This window comes from Bos grunniens, chromosome X, assembly GCF_055505025.1.
Source record: "Bos grunniens cultivar Pamir isolate PY7600 chromosome X, Bosgru_T2T1.0, whole genome shotgun sequence".
Lineage (NCBI taxonomy): Eukaryota > Metazoa > Chordata > Mammalia > Artiodactyla > Bovidae > Bos > Bos grunniens.
Genome location: NC_141194.1, coordinates 61092014 through 61107395, shown reverse-complemented (window position 1 = coordinate 61107395; position 15382 = coordinate 61092014). Strand labels below are relative to the sequence as shown.

The following is a 15382-nucleotide window of genomic DNA, read 5'->3' as shown; positions in this document are numbered from 1 at the left end:
TAGTGGCTGTACTAGTTTGCATTCCAACCAATAGTGTAAGAGGGTTCCCTTTTCTCCACAGCTTCTCCAGCATTTATTGCTTGTAGTCTTTTGGATAGCAGCCATTCTGACTGGCGTGAAATGGTACCTCATTGGACAATCTCTTTAACAAGTGCTGCTGGGAAAACTGGTCAACCACTTGTAAATGAATGAAACTAGAACACTTTCTAACACCATACAGAAAAATAAACTCAAAATGGATTAAAGGTCTAAAAGTAAGACCAGAAACAATTGGTTTTTTATTTAGCTGCTGAGCACCGAATCTCTCTTTAGATTTTTACAGATTTAAAGCAGACATTATTTCAATATAAATTTCTCCAAATATAACACACTCCTGCACTCATGCAAAATGATTGCTGATCTGTAGAGATGAGTGACAGTTTTTAAAAAAAGCAAATTATTTTTATATTCCAATTGTAATAATAAACACTATCATTTTCTCTAGGATATTCCCTATCAGGAGTTGTTTCTCCCTGATTTGAATTTTTAAAATTTCATTTCCATTTTATTTGGTGCCTTTTTCTCTTTCCATAAGGTTCATCTCAGTAATCTATTGTGTTAAAGGCATTTACTGTGTTTTTTTTTTTTTTTTTTCCTTTTAAACTGGGCTCTGATGTAGTGGTGTGAAAGCTTCTAACATAAGACCTCTGACTTACAGATTCCTGAATAAAGTGTCCTATTGGAGTCTGCAAACTTAAAATATTTGGCATTGTTCTCCTTTTTCTATTCAGCACACAGGAACAGTTGGCAGCAGGAATTGTGTCTTAATTCTCTGTCCTAGGCTTTGTTTCCTTTATCATCTTTCCAGTTCACCCACTTCATGCTGACCTGTTTAAGTTCTGTCTTCTAGGAAGTTATCATTTTTTCTAGGCAGGCTATCAAAAGGTTGAATTTTTATTTCAAATACTTCTTTATAACTCTTTGTAGAGTTTTGTGGAAATTCCTTTCAGTTTTATATTTTAATGTGTGAGTAAGTGCTAATGTATGTTTTTCTCAGGGGACAAGTCTATAGTGTTCAATTCCCAAAGTTTAAAAATTGCTGGCCATACTCAGAAGTGAGTGGTATAATATATGTAAGTGATTAGAGAAAAAACATACAACCAAGAATATATACCTGGCAAGGTTTTCATTCGCTCTTGAAAAATAAATCAAGAGTTTTACAGGCAAGCTAACATTTTAAAAGGCCAGTACCATAAAAGCAGCTTTATAAGAAATGTGAAAGAAATTCTTCTAAGTAGAAATGAAAAGGCCACAACTAGAAATATGAAAATTATGAGAGGAAAAATCTCATTGGTAAAGGCAAGTATACAGTAAAGGTAGGACATCAATCACTTGTAAGGTAGAAGGAAGGTTAAAAGACAAAATTGGTAAAGTCATCTATATCCACAATAAGAAGTTAAGGGATTTATAAAACAGAAAGATGTAAAATATGATGTCAAAAATGTTAAATGTGGTTGAGGGTTGTAAAAATGTAGGGTTATTAAAATGCATTCAAACTTAACAGATTAGCAACTTAAAATAATCACATATATATAGATTGGTATATGTAAACCTTATGGTAATCACAAACCAAAAATTTATAGTAGATACATATACACAAAAAGAATAAGGTTTTTAAGTATAACACTAAAGATAGTCATGAAATCACAAGGGAAGAGAGCAAAAGAAGAAAAAAGGAACAAAAAAGTATCAAAATAATCCTCAAATATAATAAAATGACAATAAATACATACCTAACAATATTTACTTTAAATGTAAATAGACTAAATGCTATAATCAAAAGACATGTATTCACTGCTATATTTTAAATGGATAACCAGCAATAACCTACTGTACAGCACAGGAAACTCTGCTAAGTGTTATGTGGCAGCCTGGTTGGGAAGGGAGTTTGAGGAAGAAAGGATACATGTATATGTGTGGCTGAGTACCTTTGCTCGCCACCTGAGATGATCACAACATTGTTATTTGTCTATACAGCAACATAAAACAAAACTCTTTTTTTAAATAGAGTGGCTGAATGGATAAAAAAGCAAGACCCATCTATATGCTGCCTACAAGAGACTCACTTCAGGGCCAAGATACATACAGATTAAAGTAAAGGGATGGAAAAGACATTCCATGTAAATGAAAACTAAAAGAATGTTGGGTTACCATTACTTATATAAGACAAAATGGACTTTTAAACAAAGACTGTAACAAGAGACAAAGAGGGTCATTATATAACTCTAAAAGGATCAATCTAAGAAGATATAACAATTGTAAATATATGTGCACCCAGTATAGGAACACTTAAATGCATAGAGCAGATATTAGTAGATATAAAGGGAGAAAATAAGAGTAACAATAATAGTAGTGGACTTTAATATTCCACTTACATAAATGGACAGATCATCCAGATAGAAAATTAGTAGAGAAGTACTGGCCTTAAATGATACACTAGATGAGATGGAATGCACATACACATAGACACACATAATATTCCACCCCAAAGCAGGAGAATGCACATTCTTTTCAAGTGCACATTGAACTTTCTCAAGGATAGATCACATGCTAGGCCACAAAACAGGGCTCAGTCCATTTAAGAGAATGAAATTATATCAAACATCTTTTCTGAACCCAATGCTGTGAGACTAGAAATCAATTATAAGAAAAAACTTGCAAAAATACAAACTTCGAGGCGAAAATATATGCTATTAAACATCCAGTGGGTCACTGAAGAAATCAAAGAAGAAATAAAAAATACATGTAGACAAAAAACACAATGATCCAACATCTATGGGATGCAGCAAAATCAGCTCTGAAAGGAAAGTTTATGATGATAGAAGCCTAACTCAGAAAAGAAGAAAAAGCTCAAATAAAAAACCTAAAGTTACATCTAAAGGAGCTAGAAGAAGAAGAACAAAGGAAACCCAAAATTAGTGGAAGGAAATAAATAATAAGATCACAGCAGAAAAAAATGAAATAGAGACTAAAAAAAAAAAGATAAGGTCAATGAAACTAACAGCTTGCTCTTTGAAAGGTAAAATTGAAAGTATTTAATCAGACTTATCAAGGAAAAAAGAGAGGGCTCAAATCATACTTTCAGATGGTATATTTGACAATAGGTTAGCATCCAACATACACAAAAATCTCATATAATTCAACATTAGAAAACAAACAACCCAATTAAAAATGGACAGAAGAATTGAACAAAGAGTAAATCATTTAGTAAATCCAAATAATTATCACAAGGAGAAATACTTTTTTCCATTTTAATTTTCTATCTATATGAAATGATCAATAGTCATTAAACTTATTATGGTTATCATTTCATGATGTATAAGTCAAATCATTATGCTGTACCACTAAGCTTATACAGTGCTGCATATCAATTACATTTCTTTAAAACTGGATGAAAAAACCATAATACCAAAAAACAAACAAACTAAAAAAAAAAAAAAAAAAACCAAAACCCTCCCTTGGTTCTTTTCACTATGAAAATGTGTGGAATTATTTGAAAACTAGATTTTATAAGAACTCATCTGAATATCTTATCAGAGCTTATTTCTTTGGTCTCTAGTTCTTGGTATAGCAGTATGTATAACTCTTATTGGGCAGTTTGAAGAGAACAGATCATGATACCTGTCAAAATAAGATATGCAACAGGATTATTTATACCTGGGTTTTAATGTTTTGATTTATGCTGACATTTAGTCAGCATTTACTTTGTCTTTGTTTTGAGTCAAACCAGCTATGCATTTTCCCCACATCCTGCTGACTTCCTTATTTGATTCATGGCGTCCCCAGTTTTGTGACTTGGCCAGACTTGAAACCTCAAAGACAGCTTCTCTTTCTTTGTGCCAAGAACCTCACATCCAATAAATGGCAAAGCCTGGGAAATTTACCTCCAGCAATGTCTTTTGCATATCACTCAATCTTTCTTTCTCCTTCCCCCTCACACCGCATTTCAACCAACCCTTTTTCTTTTTGCCTGAGCAAAAACTGTTCCCCAGCTGTTCCTCTCTTTTTCATTTAGTTCATTCTTTACTAATTCCAGATGAAGTATTCCAAACCAAAGCATCCATCATACCCCTTCCTATGTAGGTAGGCTAAGTGGCTTATCATTCTGTGAACATCTTTTTTTTTTTTAAAGGAATATTCAGCCTGACCTTCAGGAATTTCCAGATTATGCGCTCAGCTGTCTTTCTCCGTCTTGTTTTCTGCCACTTCCATTTCTATCCTTTGCTTCCAAGCTAAATTGGATTCCTCAGTGTTCTCCAAAACTGTGCTCAGCTTTGTTCCACTTCAGTCCTTTTTACTCAAGCCATTTATTTTTCCTGGAATGCTGTTACCTCCATCCATCTCTGTTGTAACCCTTCCATCTTGCAAGGCCCATCTCAAATCTCACCTTCTTGTATTCCTCCCAGGTACTCTCAATTGAATGTGATTTCTCCCTTATTTGAATTGTTATTTGTGTCACATGATGCTTGTGTAAGCTTTGATGTTAGATATTTATACACTCATCTTCACTGCTACATTGCATGCTGTCTTTGGAAGACAAAAGATGTTTCTTAATAATCTTCATGTTATTGAACAATATGAGGCCTGAAAGCTTGGGACTATCCAGTTTTCAGTTTATTTGCACAACCAGAGTTGTTTTCTTTAGTTTTTTTTTTTTTTTTTTATTGCTCCAAGTTTATTTTGAGTCTTTGTAGACCAGTCCCAAATACCACCTTCTGAGTTAGAATTACCACTCCCCACTTGATTGTGACTTATATGTTGTTTATATAGCCATCTATTTTATTAGTCATATTTGTGAATATATTCCCTGTCTTCATGGGAGAGGCATTGGTTCTGACTAATCTTTGTATATCTCATGCCACTTAGTACAATACCTGGCTCACAGAAAACATTCAGTTACCCTTAGTTGAATTGAGTAACTCTTTCAATACAATTATCTTAAAGTTATTATGCTGTTTTCACTTTTTTCCAATGTAGGTATTCTTGTAACCAATGAATTCAGGTGAAAGAGTTATTTATTGTGGTCTTGATGGTTTGCCCTTAGGTGGGAGCATCCCTATGCAGACTGCATGTGCTAGTGCCTATGGTGGGAGAGCTGTATTTGATGAGGACACAAGTCACATCTTTCTTCAGGGTGTGCTGACAGCTATCACCTTTGTAGGGTATGGGGCTGAAGATGGAGGGACTATAGCTGGATCTTGGTGTGAAGTCTGACTTCCCCTCTTCTCAGTGGCCATCACCACCCTAGTGGGAGTGCACTATAATCTCAGGTTGCTGGAGCAGTAGTCCTGAGGGCCAGTCCTGAGTGGGCTCAGTTTCCTTTAAGTGTGTGATTTCTGTCTCATCCCTGGAACTTTTGCCCTAAAGTGAGTAGTGCTCAAGCAAAGGGGACCGAAGTGGGTTCTCCACTTGTGTTGTCTGTAGACAGAGTTTTGAGATATCTCTGATGTGTTGCCTGTGCAGGCACTGGCAGTTGTTCCCCTCACTGTGTTCAGATGCAGCCTTGAGTCAAAGTTCCCTTTGTCCCTCATGGCCAATCACTGTACCCAGCTCCTGTCATCCCTGCCCTGTTTTGGAGCCAAACCATAAGGCAGGCAGGCCCTGCGTGGACTCTGGGTGTATAATGAGTTATTAACTGAGGTGACAGGCAACAGCCAGTGTTCTGGGCTATTGTTAGCACTGTTTGAGTATGTGCCAACAATGGCGGCTGCCTCCCCACCCAGATGCTGCCCCAGTACTGACTCGCCCCTGCTTTCAACAGCTGAGATTTTTGCTTAGTCATTGCAGTCTTAGATCCAGTGTTATGCTGTCTTGTTAAGTAAGTGGGAATGTGGTGTTTGCTGGGGTGTGCAGTGAGGCAGTTACAGGTACCCTGGCAGCCAGTAGAGCAGTCTTCAATCTGCCCTCTATGTTCTGCTTCAGGGGGAAAGCTAGCATGTGCATGCTCCTCACAAGTGGAGTCCAGTCATTCACAGCCCTTCTGGTAGTCCCAGTGACTCTCCATCTTCCCTGTGTAGGACCACAGGACTGGGATGCCCAGTCACACCCTAGGGTGTGTCTCTGCCTTTTTCTCCCTTTTCCTCCGAGATCCCCCCAGACAGAGCAGAGTTGCCAACTTGATCACTTTTTTTTTCCTCTTCCTACCTGATTATGTGTGGATTTTTCTTACAGCCTTGGTTGTACAGGAGTCCTTCTGCCAGTTTCCAGTTAGTTTTCAGTGAGAATTGTTCCACATGCAGATGTAGTTTTGATGTGTTTGTGGAGGGAGGTGAGTTTCATATTCTCTTACTCCACCATCTTGATAAATCTCCTCAAAGGTTTATTTATTTATATTTTTATTATCATGCATGTCCTTGGAGGTTTGGCTGTGCACTCTTCTTATAGATTCTCAGACTGAGGTTCATGGTGCTTCATTTTTATACATGCTTTCATGATCACTGGGGAAGGCGAAAAAGAACATGAGGGATTTCTTTGTGGCTTTTAAAGCTTTTATTAGAAATGACACATATCACTTCTGGTCATATTACATTTGCTAAAGTAAGTCACCTGGCCATAGCTGCCTTTATAGGAGGTGGGGAAGTGCAACCCTAGTAGATGCTTTGATGGAGGAATCAGCAATATTTGGTGAGCAGCACTAATATTTACCAGGGCTTCCCAGCTGACTCAGTGGGTAAAGAATCTGCATGTAATGCAGGAGGTACAGGAGATGCAGGTTTGATCCTTGGGCTGGGAAGATTTGCTGGAGGAGGGCATGGCAACCCACTCCAGTATTCTTGCCTGGAGAATCCCATGGACAGAGGAACCTGGCAGGCTACAGTCCATAGGGTCACAGAGTCAGACATTACTGAAATGACTGAGTATAGCACAGCACAGCCCACTAATATCTACCACACATGGTAGTAACTTCATGAAAGGAATATCTCAACAATCAAATTCAGGATGTTTAGGAAGGGTAGGCGAAGTGTTCAACTCAATCAGAACTCAAGTCCTTAAGAAGTAGTTAGCAATCACCTTTTATATACTAGGCACTGGATAGTGTGGTGAACAAGACTAACATGGTCTCTGCCTTCAGGGAATTTATATTCCAGAGGCAGGCAAACAACAGGTAAGCAGACAAATAAAATGATTAGAAGTTATGATAAAATTGTGAGGGGAATAAACAAAGCCTGAGAGAATAACAGAGGGAGACATTCTTTTGGTAGTGTGGTCACAAAAGTCTTCTTAAAAGAGGTGATATTTAATTTGAGAACTGAATGATAAGAAGGCACCAAACATAAAGATATGGGTAGGATATTAGGAAGAACAATCCCAGCATAGGGAACAGTGATGCAGAGACTCTAAGCTTGCTTTTTCCCCCCTTCAAGATACTAAAAGAAGAGCAGTATGGTTGGAAGATATTGAGTAGTTGCCTGGTCATTCAGGGCCTATAGGCCAGATAGGGACATACAGTATGAACCCATCAGAACATTTAAAGCAGGAATGTTCAAGTGATGTGATTGATATTCTGAGCTTACTCTGGCTGCACTGTGGAGAATTACTTTAGGATGGGCATTAGGTGGTAGCTGCAGTAGAGAGATGATGATGGCTTAGACTAGAAATGGAAAAAAAAAAGTGTGTTAAAGACATATTTATGAGTTTAAATCAATGGGATTTGGTAATGGATTAGATATGGAAGGTGATGGAGAGAGAGAGATCATGGATGATTACCTGGTTTCTAGATAGATGGCAGGGCTATTCTATGAGATGAGGGATTCCTGGAGAGGACCAGTTGTGTGAGGGAAGATTGGATGTTTGATTTATATATATTGAAGAGTCTTCAAAACTCACAGTTTGAGTAAGCACACTGCCTCATGGTCAGTGCTTTAGCTTACTGATTCTGTGTAAATGTTACCCTCATTTAAGGCAGGAGTACCAGAGCAAGTGGTTTCTTCTTTTTAAAAAAAATTTTTTTTATTTTTTAATTGGATAATTGCTTTTAAAGGATAATTGCTTTACAGAATTTTTTTTTTGTTTTCAGTCAAACCTCAACATGAATCAGCCATAGGTATACATATATCCCTTCCCTTTTGAAACTGCCTCCCATCTCTCTCCCTATCCCACCCCTCTAGGTTGATAAAGAGCCCCTGTTTGAGTTTCCTGAGACATACAGCAAATTCCCATTGCCTATCTATTTTACATATTGTAATGTAAGTTTCCATGTTAGTTTCAACATACATCTCACCCTCTCCTCCCCTCTCTCCATGTCCACAAGTTTATTCTCTATGTCTGTTTCTCCATTGCTGTTCTGCAAATAAATCCTTTGGTGCCATTTTTCTAGATTCCATATATATGCATTAGTACATGATATTTATCTTTTGCTTTTTGACTTACTTCACTCTGTATAATAGGCTCTAGGTTCATCCACCTCATTAGAACTGACTCAAATGCATTCTTTTTTATGGCTGAGTAATGTTTAATTGTGCATATGTACCACAACTTCTTTATCCATTCATCTGTTGATGGACATCTAGGTTGCTTCCATGTTCTAGCTATTGTAAATAGTACTGCAATGAACAATGGGATACATGTGTCTTTTTCAATTTTGGTTTCCTAGGGTATATGCCTAAGAGTGGGATGGCTGGGTCATATGGTAGTAGGAGACTTTAACACCCCACTCATGCCAATGGATACCTCATCAAAACAGAAAATTAATAAGGAGGCACAAGTCTTAAATGATACATTAGATGAGATGGATCTCACTGATATCTTCAGGACATTCCATCCAAATGCAGAAGAATACACCTTTTTCTCAAGTGAATGTGGAACATTCTCCAGGATAGACCACATCTTGGGTCATAAATCAAACCTCAGGAACTTTAAGAAAATTGAAATTGTATCAAGCATCTTTTCTGACCACAATGCTATGATACCAGATATCAATTACAAGAAAAAAAGTGTAAGAAATACAAACACCTGGAGATTAAACAATACATTTCTAAATCACCAACAGGTCACTGAAGAAATCAAAAGGGAAATCAAAAAATTTCTAGAAACAAATCACAATGAAAACATGACAACTCAAAACCTATGGGATGCAGCAAAAGCAGTTCTAAGAGGGAAGTTTATAGCATTACAATCCTATCCCAAGAAACAAGAAAAATGTCAAATAAGCAACCTAACTTTACACCTAAAACAACTGGAAAAAAGAACAAAAAACCCTGCAAAATTAGGAGAAGGAAAGAAATAATAAAGATCCAAGCAGAAATAAATTAAAAAGAAATGAAAGAAGCAATAGTAAAGATTAATAAAACTAAAAGCTGGTTCTTTGAGAAGATAAACAAAATTGACACTTAGCTAGACTCATTAAGAAAAAAAGAGAATAATCAAATCAACAAAATTAGAAATGAAAAAGGAGAGGTTACAACAGACAATGCAGGAATACAAAGGATTATAATAGACTATTATGAACAACTATATGGTAATAAAATGGATAACCTGGAAGAAATTGACAGATTCTTAGAGAAGTTCAATCTTCCAAGACTGAACTAGCAAGAAATAGAAATTAGGAACAACCCAATTACATGCACTGAAATTGAAACTTTGATCAAAAGTCTCCCAAAAAGCAAAAGTCCAGGACCAGATGGCTTCACAGGAGAATTCTGTCAAACATTTAAAGAAGCGTGAATACCTATCCTTCTAAAACTCTTTCAAAAATTTGCAAAAGAGACACTGATGTATAGAACAGTCTTATGGACTCTGTGGGAGAGGGAGAGGGTGGGAAGATTTGGGAGAATGACATTGAAACATGTAAAATATCATGTAAGAAATGAGTTGCCAGTCCAGGTTCGATGCACGATACTGGATGCTTGGGGCTAGTGCACTGGGACGACCCAGAGGGATGGTATGGGGAGGGAGGAGGGAGGAGGGTTCAGGATGGGGAACACATGTATACCTGTGGCGGATTCATTTTGATATTTGGCAAAACATACAATTATGTAAAGTTTAAAAATAAAATAAAATTAAAAAAATAAATAAAGGTAAAAAAAAAAAAAAATTTGCAGAAGAAGGAACACTGCTAAACTCATTCTATGAGGCCACCATCACCCTGATACCAAAACCAGACAACACAAAAGAAGACTACAGGCCAATATTACTGATGAACATAGATGCAAAAATCCTCAACAAAACTTTAGCAAACAGAATTCAGCAACACATTGAAAAGCTCATACACCATGATCAAGTTGGGTTTATTCCAGGGATGCAGGGATTCTTCAATATATGCAAATCAATCAATGTGATACACCATATTAACAAATTGAAAGATAAAAACCATATGATCATCTCAATAGATGCAGAAAAAGCCTTTGACAAAATTCAGCAAGTGATTTCTTTACAAGCCCGGCAGCCCTGTGTTCCTATGTAGTTTCTTTTCTGCCATTAAATGCATGGTCAAAAGTGTTGGAGACATTTTTGTGGGTTTGAAAATTTCAAGTGAAAAATGTTTTGGCTTGAAATCTTTGGAAACCATTCCGTAGGGTTGTTATAGCTACAGCTGACATCAATTAATGGAACAGCAAATGAAAATCCAAAACATCCAAAGATTATTCAAATGCTGGGGCACTGTTGAAGAGGACCTTTCTCCCACTGTATAAGAATGTATACACATGCAGTCATGAAAAACTATTAAAGTGTCTCCTAAGAATAATAGCAAATGAAAGCTAGTAAATGGAGATGGAGAGAAAAGACAGGAGGCAACATAAGATCAAAATCAGCTCTCGTTTCTTTGCAGTACCTTGTGTCGCAGTCTGGTAATTATCCTCCACATGCTCTGGTCTGGATAACAGCTTGCTTCTCAGTCTTTCTTTGAATCCCACTCCCCCCTGAATCCCCAAACAAAATAATGGAATTCTATTTTTGTTAATGTTACAGGATGGAATAGGAAGGAGACAGATCTGAGAAGAAATAAAAAAAGTAGAAAGGAGGAACAATGTTAGATATGCCAGTGCTAAAAAAAAGCTGGTGGTGATAATGAAAAAAGTCCCAGGAATTAAGAAAGTGTTAACTAGTTAACCTAACAGAAAAATAAAAAGCCAAAAGAAACAGGCCCTAGGGCTGTGTTGAGGTCACAATGTGGAAACTGTTCCAGCTACTTGAAAATCTGCAGGTTTGCAGTGAAATGTAATTGGCTTCACTCATAAGAGGCCGGGATACTGGGGGAAGCCTATTTTGTAAGCTTGTTGGGAATCCTTTAGGAAAAACCTGTGGTCCCTAGTTTATAGCCAATTAGAAGTCAGGAGCAAATAAAACAAACAAGCAAAAAAACAAAGAAAAGGTTGTTATCCTTGCTATCAGTTCAGTTCAGTTCAGTCGCTCAGTTGTGTCCAACTCTTTGTGACCCCATGAACTGCAGCACACCAGGCCTCCCTGTCCATCACCAACTCCCAGGGTCCACCCAAACCCATGTCCACTGAGTTGGTGATGCCATCCAACCATCTCCTCCTCTGTCACCCCCTTCTCCTCCTGCCCTCAATCTTTCCCAGAATCAGGATCTTTTCAAATGAGTCAGCTCTTCGCATCAGGTGACCAAAGTATTGGAGTTTCAGCTTCAACATCAGTCCTTCCAATGAACACCAAGGACTGATGTCCATTAGGATGGACTGGTTGGATCTCCTCGCATTCCAGGAGACTTTCAAGAGTCTTCTCCAATACCACAGTTCAAAAGCATTAATTTCTTCTGTGCTCAGCTTTCTTATAGTCCAACTCTCACATCCATACATGACCACTGGAAAAACCATAGCCTTGACTAGACGGACCTTTGTTGGCAAAGTAACATCTCTGCTTTTTAATATGCTGTCTAGGTTGGTCATAACTTTCCTTCCAAGGAATAAGCGTCTTTTAATTTCATGGCTGCAGTCACCATCTGCAGTAATTTTGGAGCCCAGAAAAATAAAGTCAGCCGCTGTTTTCACTGTTTCCCCATCTATTTGCCATGAAGTGATGGGACCAGATGCCATGATCTTCGTTTTCTGAATGTTGAGCTTTAAGCCAACTTTTTCACTCTCCTCTTTCACTTTCATCAAGAGGCTCTTTAGTTCTTCTTCACTTTCTGCCATAAGGGTGGTGTCATCTGCATATCTGAGGTTATTGATATCTCTCCTGGCAATCTTGGTTTCAGCTTGTGCTTCCTCCAGCCCAGTATTTCTCATGATGTACTCTGCATATAAGTTAAATAAGTAGGGTGACAATATACAGCCTTGACGTACTCCTTTTCCTATTTGGAACCAGTCTGTTGTTCCATAAATAGAAATACATTGCAGGGTGAGAGGAAATTAAAAAAAAAAATTGTGTTGAACTGTGCTGGAGGCTATTTCCACACAGCTCCTTCTTAGCAGTCGTGGTACTGCTCCCAAGGTGAGAGCTACTTACCATGGGGAGATAGTTTTTATTAGCCGCACAGGGAAGATTAACCACAGGATCGAGTTATTTGCAGTCTCTCTGAGTCCTTCTGTCTAGAAACAGCCACATACCTCTAGGGGCAATCTCTGAGAAGGTGGGGAGTGATGCATGACTTTCTAACCAGTTACTACTGACTGGGACTCAACCTGCAAACAAGAGTATTCATTAGTATTGAGTCAGGAACTCCCTAGCAACATCAACCTAGATTTCAAGCCCTAGATATAGGGAGAAGGCATGTGGCTTTACTTAGGTTCCCCAGTCTTGATGCTTATTATCTGTACAGGGAAGTCCTGCCTTGTTCTGTCTCAGGGAGGAATGGCTGAGAGTCCTACCAGCCAACCTCCACCCTCAGTAATCTCTTGGTCTGAATACGTAAAATGCCTTCGAAGAAGGACCCTAGACTGCTCAAGTATCCTAAAATCATCCTGAAATTGCCTTCATATAAAATAGTAACAGAACATATAATGGAAGAAAAGACCCCATTTAATTAGCAACAGAAAAGAGAAATACTTAAGAATAAACAACTAATATACAAGTTGTACATGAAGGAGAGTAAGTATTAGTGAGGAACACCAAAGAAGACTTAGACTAATAGAAAGACACCTCATATTCCTAAATGGAAAGATAATATAAAAATATCAATTCACCTAAGTAGAGTAGGATAAATTAAACTTAGTTCAAATAAAGATACATTTTTTTGTTAATCTGGTTGTAAAATTCATATGTAAAAACAGGGAAGCATGGGACTTCCCTGGTGGTCCAGTGGTTAAGATTCCACACTCCAACACAGGGGTCCCCAAGTTTGATCTCTTGTTGGTGAACTAGATCCCACATTCTGCAACTAAGAGTTTGTGTGCTGCAACTAAAAGACCCCACATGCCTCAACTAGAAGATCTTGCATGCCACAACTAAAACAATAATAATAAAAACAAGCAGGCCTGTTAACCCAGAGAAATTAGGAAACAGGGAGTAGTTAGGGGAAATTCGTTTCAGCGGAGATTAAAAGTAAAATGCCACTAAGCTGCATTAGTTAAAACTGTGGCACAGGTACATCTGATAAAGATGGTATTGCAGATTAGTAGGGAAAAATCAATTATTTAACAAAGTTGTTGGGACACCTTCTTCAGGAAGAAGAGTTATTTCCATATACTTCATACTTAACACCAAAGTAAATTACAGATAAATCAAATAATTAAATGTAAGTGTAAATCAAATAATTAAATGTAAAATATAGGGCCATAAAATTTCTACAAAAAGCGAGAGTGTTTAAAATTAGAGTATGGAAGGATTTTAAAAATAGTATATAAAATTAGGAAGTAATAAAACGAAAAGTTGATATCTCTGAGACCATGAAACTCAAACTTCTGTATGGAAAAAGAGCATCATATAAAGTCAAAATTGAAATGAGTGTTCTTCATACATTGCTGTAGTAGAAATTGGCAGAACCTCTGTGTAGGGAGTTCAGCAGTTTAAGTCAAAATTTTAAAATGCACATACCTTAACCTAGGAATTCTACTTTTTTGATTTTATTCTATAACTATACCCAATATCTCCATACATGTGCACAAAGATATATGTGCAATGATAATCTTCATTGCCAGTGTAATAAATTACCACAAATTTAGTGGACTGAAACAACACAAATTTATTCTCTTATAATTTTGGAGGTCATAAGTCCAAAATCACTTTCGCTGGGCTACAATCAAGGCATAAGCAGGGCTGGATTCTTCTGGAGACTCTGAGGGGAGACTCTGCTTCTTTGCCTTTTTCAACTTCTAAAGCTGCCTGTATTCCTTGGCTTGTGGCCCCCACCTCTATCTTTAAAGAGCATCATTCCAGTCTCTACTTCTGTTGTCACATTGCTCCCTTCTCTCCCATTAACACTCCTGCCTCCCTCTTATAAAGACCTTTGTGGTTATATCTGGACTTATCCAGACAATTGGTGATAAATGCCCTATCCCCACATCATTGAATTAATCACATCTGCGAAATCCATTTAGGAATGTAAGGTAAGATAATAATAGGTTCTGGGGATTAAGACGTGAACATCTTTGAGAGAACTTGTGCAGCCTACGATAGACATGTTCTTGTATACCCTATTTCTAGAAGAATAAGAAATTGCTAATGATAAATGATTTTTGGACAGAGAAACCTGGAGGCTGAGGGACAAAGGACAAAGGAACAAAGGACAAAGACACTACTGCAAACTTCTTGTGCTTTTTGTTTATGTATCTGTAGTCTCTATTTTTAAAAATGTGATGTATGCTCATTGTAGAAATTTTAGAAATTGCAAAAAAGAGAAATGCATAAAATATTAATCATAATCAACCATACAAGCTGAACAACTGTTAATGTTCTTGGTATATTTCCTTCTATCATTTTTTTCTATTCATAATTATGTTTGTGGTAAACAAAATAAATGGCTTTCCAAAGATATCCAAACCCTAATCTCCAGAATCTGTGAACATGCTGCCACACACGGTTAAAAGGACTTTTGTAATGTAAGTGAGGATTGTGAGATAGGGAGATAATCCTGGATTATCTGGGTGGAATCAGTGTAGTCACAAGGATCCTTATAAGATGGGGTTGCAAGAAGGTGAGAGAAGGTGAGAAGGTGATGTGTAAAGGAAACCTGTGGTACAGTTATGCAATAAGGAGCCAAGGCTAAGTACAGCTGTTAGAAGATGAAAAAAGGAATGACTGAATTCTTGGACTTCTGTCCTCCAGAATTGTAAGAGAATAAACATGTCATTTAAAAATATTGACAGTTTGGTAATTTGTTACATTTAGGAAACTAATGCAATGTCTTTAAATGATAAACATTTCCCCATGTTCTTTAACATTTTTTGTGCATACTATAATGATACCTTACTTAATATTAATATTTATGTATTTGCTTTCTCTTCTA

General features: G+C 37.3%; 1 protein-coding gene across 10 annotated transcripts in view; it reads left to right on the top strand.

Annotated features, from left to right (window-relative positions):
- Nucleotides 1-15382, top strand: part of OPHN1 (oligophrenin 1) — a 726794-nt gene that overhangs the window by 47385 nt on the left and 664027 nt on the right. The window lies entirely within an intron of this gene.